Source organism: Sarcophilus harrisii, chromosome 6 (assembly GCF_902635505.1).
Source record: "Sarcophilus harrisii chromosome 6, mSarHar1.11, whole genome shotgun sequence".
In the NCBI taxonomy this organism is placed as follows: domain Eukaryota; kingdom Metazoa; phylum Chordata; class Mammalia; order Dasyuromorphia; family Dasyuridae; genus Sarcophilus; species Sarcophilus harrisii.
The window spans coordinates 117,582,229-117,595,171 of NC_045431.1; the positions used below are offsets into that span (position 1 = coordinate 117,582,229).

At 35.3% G+C, this 12,943-nt stretch overlaps 1 protein-coding gene across 2 annotated transcripts in view; it reads right to left on the reverse strand.

The window, feature by feature from the left end:
* IRF2 (interferon regulatory factor 2) overlaps positions 1-12,659 on the reverse strand; it is a 120,516-nt gene extending 107,857 nt beyond the window's left edge. Inside the window, exon 1 of one of the 2 annotated variants that reach the window (XM_012552092.3) lies at positions 12,392-12,659. The gene's annotated coding sequence lies outside the window, so the exon portion shown is untranslated. The remainder of the gene's footprint in view (positions 1-12,391) is intronic. The other variant, XM_003773033.4, reaches the window with a different exon arrangement.
* Positions 12,660-12,943: the final 284 nt, after the last annotated feature.

Sequence of the window (12,943 nt, forward strand, 5' to 3'; positions counted from 1 at the left end):
GATACATTGTACACAATAACAGCAAGAATGTGTGATGATCAACTATGAAGGGCTTGGTTCTTCTCAGTACGTTAGTGATCCAAAGAAATCCCAATAGACTTTGGACAGAAAATGCCATCTGCATCAAGAAAATGATCTAAGAAGACTGAATGTAAATCAACACATGCTATGTTCACACCTTTTCTTTTTTTTTTTATCTCTCCCATAGTTTTTCTCTTTTGTTCTGTTTCTTCTCTCCCAACATGATTCATAAAGCAATGTGTATTAAAAATAAATAATTTTACTACAATAAAAAAAGAAAAAGAAAAAAAGTTTCTCCTTTCTCTCTCTCCCCATTCAAGGGAAAGAACTCCATTCAACTAAGGAAAAACAAGTCCAAGGTTAAGAAAAAAGCCTAAAGACCAAAGTAAAGGAAAAGGTCTTCCAATTGATTTGATTCCCTAGAGTATGGAAGATTTAGACTTCAATTCCTGAAGACTCAGTAACAAAAAAAGAACACACACATAAAAATAAAAAAAAAGAAAAGAAAAGAAAGAAATGCCTTTTATAATGCCAGAGATGAACAAGGAAAAAACAAACCTACAAAAGAATGACTCAAAAAATACAACCAAAACCACAAAGGAAAAAATAGCTTTCCTACAAGAATAAATAGAATTCTTTGAAGACATTATGGGAGTAAAAAAAAAAAAAGTGCAAAAGAAATGAGAGCTACAAAGAACAGAGTGGTAAAAATCATCAACAGCTTAATAAAAAAGGAACAAAACCTTGCCGAATAACAAATTCCCTAAGAATCAAACCAAACAAAATGGAAATGAACAGCTCCAGAATGCAACTCCAAAGAATGAGAAAAGAAAAGAAAAACATCTGACCTGGAAAATACATAAGAGAGATAACTTAAGAATCACAAGATTACCTATTACCTGAAATCCATTTGGGGGAGAAGGAGAGAAAGGGAGAAAGCTGGATGCCATATTAAAGAAAGTTGTCCAGACATAATAGAACAAGAAAATGTAAAAACAAAAAGAACCTACAAAACACCTCCTGAAACCCCAAAATAAAAACTCTCAGGAATGTCATTGTCAAAATCTAGAATTTGCATATGAAAAAATACTATAAGCAAATAAAAAAATACAGAAAGGAAGAAATCAAATATCAAGGAGTCACAATCATGATCACATGAGATTTACCAACTATCATTTGAAGGAACAGAAAATATAGATCAAAATATTTCAAAAGTCAAAAAACAAAGGTCTAAGACAAAAAAACTCAACAACAAAAAATTTTCAATGTTCCTAACTGAGGATTTTTAAAAATCACCGTAAAAAGAAACCTCAAAATATAAATATGGAAGTCAGAAAAAAAATAAAAATGTTACTCCAAATGAACAATATGATAAAATTTTGTAAAGATAAGCTGTAAAATGTCAAAGGGGTTATTGACCTATAAATAGTTTTGTTATATTTTGAAGATATAAGGGGGGGGAGGGTCAGAAGGCTTGGGTAGGGAGTCTATGGGAAGAGAAAATGGGAGAATTTGCTAAGACATTAACTCAGATGAGTTGTGCAAGTAGAACTACTCACACACAAGGAGGGAATATCAACAATCTGATGTAGAAATACATTAAATTCAACAGAGGTAAGGATAAGAACAGGAAGTGGGAAAAGAGATATGAGAAGGCAGATTCAGGGAAGGATTAGTCATAAGTAAAACAAATCTTAAACTCTGAGAGGGAATTGTGAAAAGAAGGTTAAAAGGGAAAAAAAAGAAAAAGAAAGTATAATAATGAACTAAAAGAGGAGAGAACAGTATAGAGTTATTTTAACATAAGCAAATAAAAGAACAGAGATATAAATGATTAATTATCATAACTGTGAATGTAATTAATTCACCTAGAGGTGGTTAGCAAAATGCATTAAAAAGCAAAATCCAACAATATGTTCTTTGTAAGAAACACACAACATAAAGACATAAGGTAATAAAAATAAGGGGTTGGAGCAAAATATATTATGATTCAGCTAAACACACAAAAAAAGCAGAGAGAGCAATGATGATTTCAGACAAAACAATAGCACAAACTGACCTTAAAGAAATAGAAAGAAAAACTATTTCACTGAAAAGGAAAACTTAACAATGAAGTTAGTTCAACACTTAATTTATATGTACCCTATAGTATAGCTTCTAAATATTTAAAGGAAAAAGTAAATTATAAGGAAATAGACAAACTATCTCATCAGCCCTACAAAAGTGTAAACATATGAGACACAGAGAGACAGACACAGACAGACAAACAGACAGGCGAAGAAACAGAGACACAAAGACAGAGAGAAAGTTAAAGACCTGAATAGTATTTTAGAAAAGTTAAATATGATAAAGCATTGGTGGTTGTTGAACGGAAATACAAAGGAGTGTACATATTTTTCAACTGTACATGTTTTACAAATGCAATCAGGTCTGAGGGCATATACTCTCACAAACAAATATAGAAAGCAGAAAATTATATTAAAGTTGGCTACTAAAAAGATTAAAATGCAAATGGAGACAAAATAACTTATCTTAACCATTTTTTAAAAGAATAAATCATAAAAATGATAATTTCATTAAAGGTAATAGCTACAACGAGAAAATATTCCAAAATTTGGGGGATGAAGCAAAGCAATCCTTGGGAGAAGAATGCATATCCCTAAACACTTTCATTAACAAAATCGATAAAAGATCAGATTTATCACTTGAGAATATAAATAAAAATACTAGAAAACATCAAAATAAAAAACTATACTTAAATATCAAGATAGAAATCCTTAACATCACATTAGAAATTAACAAAATTTTTAAAACACATTAAAAATTAAGCTTAAAGTTATTGAGGGTTTTTTTCACATGGATAATAAAATAGATAAACCATTAACATTTTTTAAAGAGAAAATCAAATTTCCAATATCAAAAGTGAAAAGGAAATTCACAATAATTAAGAAAAAAATCATATTCTTAGAAGCTATTTTGCCAAATTATATGCCAACAATAACAAAAAGCAACCTACATGAAAAAAATCAACATTTTAAAAACTATAAAATACCCAAATTAAAATAAAAAGAATTTAAACAATCTGATTCCAGAGGAAGAAATGAAAGAAACCACAGAAACCAAAGAAAAAGGTTACAAGACCAAATTCATAGGTGAATTCTATCAATATTCAAGTAACAATTTATTGCAATATTACATAAATTGTAAATTCACACACACAGACACACAAGGAATCCCAACAAATCCCCTCTATGAGGCAAACATGATCTTGACACATAAACCAAGGAGAATCAAAACAGAAAATTATATCTCTAATGAAAATAGATGAAAAGATTTTAAATGCTAATATCAGCTAAGAAACTAAAACAACATATAAAAAGGAATATATACTATGGCTAGACTAGAATTACATGAGGAATTCAAAATTGGATTTAATATTAGGAAAACTATAGACTCAATAAATCATATTAATCACAAAATGAAAAATCGATCACATGATATTTTCAATGAATGCATAAAAAGTTTCTGGCAAAATATATCATCTACTTTTCTTTAACATGATTAGAAAATAGAGGAATAAATGGATCTTTCCTTAAAATGATAAATAGTATATATCTCAAACTAAGAGCTATCATTGTTTTCAATGGAGATAAACAAGAATCCTTTTCAATCAATTCAATGATGAAACAAGTATGTTCATTGTCACCTCCTGCATCTGACCTATTATTAGAAATTCTGGCTATAGCAATAAGAAAAAGAAATCAAAGGAATAACAATAGGGCAAGAAATAACATAATTATCCCTTTTTGTAGATAATAAGATGGTATACTTAATCCTAAAAAGTTAATAAAAAGTTTAATTAAAACAATGCCAGCAAATTTGACAAGTCTACACAAATCATCAGTATATCAACATAATATCAATAAAACCAATAAAACTCAGTTAGAAATAGAGAGATTCCACTTTAAATTACTGTAGAATATATAAAATACTTGAAAGCCTACTGTATCAAGAACTATATAAATGCAATTGAAAATATATAAATTGCTCATGCACACCCAATAACAAAAAATAACATTACCACTTAATTTATTTAGTGTTATTCCAATTAAATTACCAAAGAATTACTTTAAAGAACTAGGAAAAAATGATACTTAAATTTATATAGAGGAGAAAAGTCAAGAATCTCAAGAAAGATAATAAAAAGAAATGGCAACAAAAGAGGTCTTGCAGTGCCAGATCTAGTGTAGTTTGCTACACTAGAAAGCAGTGTTTTTAATAAATTTCATTAAAAATAGAGAGGTCCATCAGTGGAACAGATTAGATATATATGCCAGATAAAGAAGCAAATGTATACACTAATCTTTAATAATCACAAAAATCTTAGCTACCATGAGGACTCCTCATTTATTTGACAAAATGTGCTGGGGAAATTGGACAGAACAGGAAAGAAATTAGATAGATTTGGACTAATATTTCACCCTTGATAGCTCCAAATAGGCACCTGACCTAGATATAAAAGGCCATATCAAAATCAAATTAGAGAAATATGTAAAAGAAAATTACCCATCAATTATCTATGGATGGGGGAAGGAGGAATGTTTCAAAAGGAAAGCAGGAAAAGACAATCACAAAATAAAAAGTGAATTACTCATATTACAAAAAAATGAAGGTTTTGCACAAACAAATCTTATAAAACTAAGATTAAAAAAGAAATTTAACTAGAGAAAATTTTCTCTGATAAAGGTCACATTTCCATGATATAAATAGATAAGATATGTGTGTGTGTGTGTGTGTCTGTGTCTCTGCAAATTTATACATGGAACTGACTGTGTATCTATGGAATTATCCAAATTTATAAGAAAAAAAGCTATTCCCCAAATGATAAATGGAGATGAACAGGCAGTTGTCATAGAAAAAACAACGATTATCAAAACTCCAAATTAGAGATATGCAAAGGGTTTATGGAAAAATAGATACACTGATGTACTGTTGGTGGATCTATGAATGGGCCACAACTATTCAGGAAAGCAATATAGAGTTATCATCAAAAAGCTACTCTATAGTGCATACTCTGCCGCATATCACTGACAAGCCTATACCCAAAAAATATCGAAGAGGAAAAGGTCTTTCATGTACAAAAATAATTATAGCAGCCTTTTTTTGTGGTAGCAAAAATCACCTGGAAACTAAGATGATGACCATCAGATGAGAACTGGCTAAACAAGTTGAAAGAAAGAAAGGTTTTACTTCAGAGACATAGACTTTGTGAACTGATACTGAATGAAGGAAAGCACTACCAGGAGAACAATTCATACTCTTGTCATAACAGTGAACAATTTTGAGGACTTTTATAAATTGATTAAGAATAAAATGAGCAGAACCAGAACAACAATTCACACAGTTGACAATAACATTTTAAAAAAACAATTTTTAAAGGTGTAAAACCAATATGATCAATAGAATAACAACTCATGATTATAGAGGACTGATGATAGAACATTTACCCACAACAGAGAGGGGACAGATTTAGGGTCCCTAATGATACACACACACACACACACACACACACACACACACACCACACCACAGAGAGACACTGAGAGAATTGGTTTTTCCCTTTTTTTTTTTAATTAGGCACACAATGAAAAGGAGAATAAATAGGTTTCTGTTCTTTAAAAAAAAATAAATGAGGGGGAAGTGTGCTATAGATGTGTGTTTCATGCACCTTCAGATGACCTCATTGCAATATTAATTTTACTTAGCTGTTTAATTTTGTAATGAGACCTCTTACAAAGTGGAAACAATCTGGAAATGTTTGTAATGTAAAAAACAACACAAATTAATTTTAAAAAATTAAATATCAACAACAATGCCAAACAGAAAGCTGGGACTGAAAGAAATCTTAGAGCATGTTATACCAGAGCTAGAAGGAGACTTGGAGCACAAAACGCAAGAATTAAAAGGGGCTTCTGAATGCAGAATGTCAGAGATTGAGTGAAAAGGCTTTAAGATCATAGAAAGAGGGAAAAAAAGTTAAAGTTGCAACAAACCTTAAGACAGGAGTGTTAGAGCTCAAAGAGACCTAAGAACATAGAATTTTGAAGTCAAAAGGAAACTTATGATAATGATATTAGCTAGAATTTATTAAGATGAAGATTTGCACATTAAGATTTGTAAAGCACTTTACAAACATCACATTTTATTCTCACAAAACTCTCAAAGGTAGATGCTATTATTATTTCCATTTTAGAGATGAGAAAACTGAAGTACACAAAGATTAAGTGTCTTGTCTGGAGTCACACAGCTAGTAATTGTTAGAATATGATGGGGATTTAGAACAATAAATACTAAAAATGATATTAGAGCTAGAAACGACTTTAGAAATCTCTTACCTATCCTTTCATTAAAAAAAAAATAACTGAAAAGAAAAATGAAATTTGACTTACACATCTTTTCTCAGGGTCTAAATTTAGGAGTGAACTTATGGGAACTGACTACAAATCCAGTCTCTTCTATCTTTATTTGTGACCTGTCACAGCTTAAATATTTAGAAATTAAAAGAACATTAGATGACTTAGGCATTGAAAAAGTACCACACCAAATTGTTAGTTCTCACCTGATTCCCAACTTTGTCTAAGTCATAACAAATGCCACTACTTCCCTAATTTACAAAAATTTACAGATAATCTCTTAATCAAGTGAGCCATTACCACTTCATAAAAGCAGCCTGTCCAAAGGATTTGGGGAGCAAGGCTACTCCAAATTAAGTTGTCATTCTCTACTTTATCATATTGACAACTCTCATTTATATAGTCATTTGTGTAGTACCTTAAGATCTCCAAAGATTTTCTTCGTGACTATCTTGTAAGGTGTGTTCTGAAAGTAATATTCCAATTTTAGAGGCTAAAAGATCAAGGTAATACAGCTCATAGATATGAGCTTGAAGCCAAGTCCCACACTTCCTCATCTTATAAGACCCCTCCCCTACCTCCTTGGGGAATGCTTTTCCCATTAGTTTCTCTTGGAACCAACATTTTGAAGAAGTGCTAAGATCAGCACTTTAATACCATAGCCAAGGCTTCCTTTTCAATCCCTTTTACATGATGGCTTCTTCCATTACAATGCACTATCTTTGATTTTTATTCTACTTGTATCCTCAGAATTAAGCACAGCGCTTGGTACATAGTAAACACTTAAAAGTTATGTACTTAAACTGAGCTACTGTCCTAAAGTCTATCAGTCTTTCCATTAAACCAAGCTGCTTTAATATTTCTTCCTTGAGTAAATGTGTGCTTGCTAGCTTATCTCAATATTCCCAATATTTTCAATATTCAGGAACCATTATTTTACTATCCATCTAGACTAGGAATATCTTTATTTTCTCAATCTATCTTCAACTATATTCCCATTATCACCTTAACTGAGTATCAGAAAATATTTTTCTTTCTTCTTCATAGTTTTTCTCTTCATAAATCCAATCTAAATAGAGGAAAATTCACTTCAAAATTGCAAAGCATTTGACAAAACGCCATTATTTGTCTATATGTACAAGTATTGCATATTTGTTTAAATGCTTGGGGGTTTGGTCCAATCAAATACTCATCTTCAATGATTATGAAAAACAATAATTTGCAGATTTGAGGTATGGAAATAGCATATTTCAGCATTGGTTCTCAAAGTCCACAGATACTAGATTCTTTCAGGAGGTCTCTGAGGTTAAAGCTATTTTAATTTCTATAACATTTGAAAGTTCACAAAACATGTTACCTCATTTGATCCTCACACTATTTATCTGAGATGAATGCTACTAATTGCCTCATTTTACTGATAAAGAAACTGAGACTGACAGAGATTAAGACAGATAAGTATCTGAGTCAGGAACTGAACTCAAGTCATCCAGGCTTAGTGCTGGCTACTTCACCACCTAGCTATCTCTAATAGTACTAAGATGTGTTCATTTCCAATACATAAGTATAAGCATGTATAATCCACAAAAACAAAAATTGTTTGCAAGGTCATCAATAATTTTTAAGAGTATAAAGGGCTCCTTGAAAACCACTTTCTTTTACATACACTATAGACCTAACAGAATGTTAGGCATATAGTAAGCTTGGTTAAAAAACAAATAAAAAGAAAACCCTCAATTTAATCTAATTTAATTGAGTCAAATCAAGTCGAACATAAAATTTCTCCTTTTATTTAATTTGCTGTATAAGTACAATACAGTGCCAACATACTGTTTTTATAAATAGTATTTTCTATAAATTCTATAAATAGTAGTTATTGTTTCTAATAATAATAAAGATATTTATAAGATGCTTTAATGTTTGCAGTGTTGAAATTGGGTATATAGTTCATTGAATCTTACAGCAAACTTGTGGAATAAAATAGAAACTCTTCACTATTATGTCTATTTTTCAGGTAAGAAAACAGGATCAAAGAGGTTAAAAGTGACTTGTTAGTGATCATGGAGCAAGTAAATTATCAGACTGGATTTAAAACCAGGTTTTCCTAATTCCATCTCTAGCACTGTATAGCAGAGCAGCCACCTTCCATAAACTGTAACCAAAGCATTTTTTTTCACGGCCAAACAGGTCTCATCGTTAAGACAGGACTAGTGAAAATTCAAATGGGATGGGAGAACTTCAGCTGTCCATTCCTCCTGCTGACAGGTCAAGCTGAAAAACACACGGGGACCTGAGAAGACTGATGTAGACAAAGAGGCTCCTTGTTCAACCTTTAATTTCTGTTTTTTTTTTTTCTGGTAAACAATGAATACCCAAGCCAATAAAAAGGGAGTTTGAGGCTAAAACAAAGCAACAACAATAACAAAATAGCTCTCTTCACAAAGAGCTAGTCTTAGAAAACAAATTCCTTCCTGTTGATCCTTCTCAACGGAAGAACCAAATTATCTCTCTGCCACAACAGTATTTTCTTCACAAGGCAGGTTGAACCAATATTATTAAAATGGATTAGTGATGATCACTTATCAATTATTGAAATGATCAAGGGTTACAAAGTCAAAAAAGAATCAACTTCTGTTTTCGTTTGACAATGTAGACATAACCAGGGATGGACAAATGTAGATGATACAATCTTAGGCATAGAAAGTTTACTAGGGAATATCTCATCTAGCTCCTATATTGTGAAAATAACTAAAACCCAGATTAATTATATAATTTTACCACTGTTACAAGCTAGTTATTACTTTGAGAACCAAATATCCATTAAGACTTTAAGACCAATGTTCTTTCTCCAAATACTAGCCTTTAAATAATGCCCATAGTAATTTGACCAAGTCTGTTTGGCAGGCTTTGTAAATTGTCAGCCTCAAATGAGCCTGATTATGATGATGGTGGTGAGGACCTCCCCCTCTTTCTATGTAAGCTGGAAGACACCTAAGCAAAGGCACTGAGATGGACGCCTTCGTTTATTTTAACATGAGAAAATTCAAAAATGCATTGTATTTCATAATTAAACAATTTCCTTGGTATAATCTGTATAAAATACTTCGTGCTTAATTCTATATTTACTGTCTATGTTTGCTCATAAAGAGCAAAATCCTTCCAATTCTAAATTTTACAGTCAGTGTGATAGCTAGGAAAAATAAACATTTAATCCAAAGTAACATTTCTTTTCCTGTGGTCTACAAACAATTGGATTTGTTACTTTAATAATATCTGATAGGATTCCTTAAAAAAAAAGATTTTAAGAAATTAGTTCCTGTAAATAAAAAACCAAGCCCAGTAGGCAAAGGGAAAAAAATAAATACAGATCAAATCCAAAATTAAGTAAGCTAGTTTATATTAATCTGTAATAGGGATAATGCTTTATGATATTTACCAACTAACCAAGCGGTACAAATGACAGAGCAAGTAAGAATGGGGACAGGTTTACTATGACATCATTATTCAGGAGTCAGAAATCTGTAGGCATGGCATATATCACTATCATTTCACTGTGACAACTCAGTTTTCTGCCATGGCTTGCCTCCCATATACCTGAATGATTATAATGGCATTTATAGTTAGTCCTGAAGTACAAAATAATTTTTTTATTATTTCCAAACCCAAGAAAAGGGGAGTCAAATGGAAAAATAAAGTCAAAATGCAATTTTATTCTAATTTAAAGTTCTTATTATAGCAACATAAATCACAACAATTAAGCATTATATGCTGCTACATTTTAGGGTTTTCCTTGCACTTAACTTCTTGCACAATAAACTAAGCTATAAATTACAATCACTCACTAATTTCCATTAAATCCTGGTCTTTGCTATTGAAATCAATAGCTTTTCCTCCTAGCATTATCAGTGTTAAGTTGGAAAACGTTTTCTTTCTTAAAGATTTTTTTTTTTTTTTTGGTATATCTCCAGCAAGTAGCAGTCCACTGTAGGCATTTAAATGCTTATTGATGCACTGATATAACTACAACAATAAATTTGTTCTCCAGTGGAATTCAAAAACACTGTCTTGAGTTGGAAATCTGAATCTGCCACCCTGTCATTGAATAAATTACCTAAATCCTTCGACTTTTAACCAAAAGATTTAACCAAAAGATGTTCTTAACTTTTTTTGTTTTCATGGACTTCTTTTGGCAATCTCGTCGAAGCCTATGGACTTTCTCAAGATAATATTTTTACATAACTCTATTCCATAAGAGATTAGTGAAATTAAAGATGTAACTTCATCCTGGTTTCTGGAAACGGGAGGGTGGCCCAAGGACCACAGGATAAAAACTCCTGGACTAAATGATCTCAGGTCTCTACAAATTCGAAAATCTTATGATCCCATTTATCCACGGACATATGAGATCTTTTTTTTTTTTAAAGGAGTTGACAGAGATCTTTATTACCAAAACATTAGACCATTAGGTTCCGAGGAAAATTAATGAATAACTGAAAGCCTGACCACAACCTTATTAATTCCTGAAAATCAACAACAGGAAATCCAGCTGTCCTCCACCCTCGCTCGCCATTCATCAAAAGCACATCCAATCTGATCGGCACTTACAGAAGCAAGAGGCAGCCAGCCAATGCCTGGGCTACTCTTAATGAGGCTAGAAATGCCATTGCTTTCCTATACCCATGGAGCTTCATTGAAGCCCTGGAGATTCCTTTTCCCACTCCCCTCTGTTTCTCTCAGCCAGCCCTAGGACTACCCTGGTGAAACACATAGGATCCAGTTTGGAGAAAGGGTCTCTTTTCTTTGGCTGCAACTAGAACAGGGGCAGCGGACTGGTTAGTGACCCCCACTCCCTCAAGCAGGCTCCGGAATCGCCGCCAGGTGTCCCATGCCTGAAAGCAGCTGTTGAGCACCCCGCTCCCTAACCCGGCTCGGCCGGTTCCTCTCCCACCGGCTTCGGTGCTGGTTCGCCATTGGCCCGCGGGGCCGTCCCTCCCGAGCAAGCCGGGGAGAAGAGGCAGCAGCAAGCACTAGGGTAACCAGGCTGTCTCCCAGCGCGCGCTGCGTCAAAGTCACGTACCCCTTCTCCGTGCCCCTGGGGTAGCCTGGGCCTGTCCCGGTTGCTATCCCCGAGCACGGGACTTGCTGAGCCCCAAGCGCGCAGCCAGGCCTAGCTCCAGGCGCCCCTCGCCTTCCCCCGCTCCGGGGGCCTGCAGGCCGATAGCCCCCATTATAGTTTAGGCGATCTGGGCTGACCCCCGAGGACAGGGCCCGGGAGAAGGACACGGCGTCCTCTCCCCCGGCGGGAGCCGGGCGAGCTGAGGCCCAGAACTAGCCCCTCCGGCGGGCGCACCAACGGTTCCAAGGGCTGCTAGTCCTTTCCCCGCCCCGCTCGCGAGGGTGTCCAGGACTGAAGAGCATCGACCCCCCACCCATCCCGGAGCCTCCGGGGCAGCCCCCACAGAGGAGATCGTCTGCGTGGCCCGGGCCAAGGACACAACCCCACGGCGGGTACGACAGGCAGGGACGCACGGCTCAACCTCCGTGTCCAAGGAGTCACCTCTCGACGTCTACAAATCCAAAAGTGAAATTAAACCAGCACTACCACCTCCAACCTCCTTCTTTTCTTCTTCCTCCTCCTCCTCCTCCTCCTCCTCCTCCTCCTCCTCCGCCTCCTCCTCCAAGCAGCCCGGGGAGCAACTGCAGCGGCAGCAGCTTCCCCTAAAATGCAGAGGATCCACCTTCGAGATGAATATTCCGGGACGAGGGCATCTCCTGCCAGAAGAACATTGTGTCAACCCTCTCCCCCACCTCATACAAACACAGAAGACACACAGACCCACGTATGTGTCTTCATAGACATGTCCCCTGAGAGAATCACCCAGACACACCAGCATACATAAGAGAGACAGCCCCTCACATAGACACAACCATTATTTGTAAAATAAATAAATAATTGTTACCTCTCTCTCTCTCTCTCTTTCTCTCTGTGTCTCTCTCTCACTGTGTGCTTGCTTGTTCAACGCTACCCGTGTGATCCCTGCACGATTAAAGTGTTGCTAGGGTTGTGTAAAAAAAAAAAAAATGGAAAATGAAAACCCGTCAGTGGAAATAATCACAGGAGCAAAACTAAAAGTTACTCCCTCGGCTTGCCTGAGAACAGTCCAGATCGAAAGCAAAACAAGGAGAGGAAACTGCAAAGAGCAGAGGCTGGAAATCCCCCTCTTCCCTCCTCCTTCCTCCTCTCTCCTCTCTCCGCCCTCCTCCCTCCGCCCTTCCTCCTCGGCCCTGTTTGTTTCGCCTTGTGCAACTGGGGAGGTGGGGAGAGCAGGGTTGGAACGGGGGAGGGGAGGAAGAAGATGGTAGAAATCAGCCGTCGCTGGGAGAGGTAGGGAAGTTTGCTACCGCCTCTCATTGGCCCACAGGGCCGCTTTCATCATTTCTCAGAAAAGTCAATTTCATTTTCACTTCCTTCCAACCTGCAACTGCTCGTGGGTCTGCTGCGCGCGCGCGCA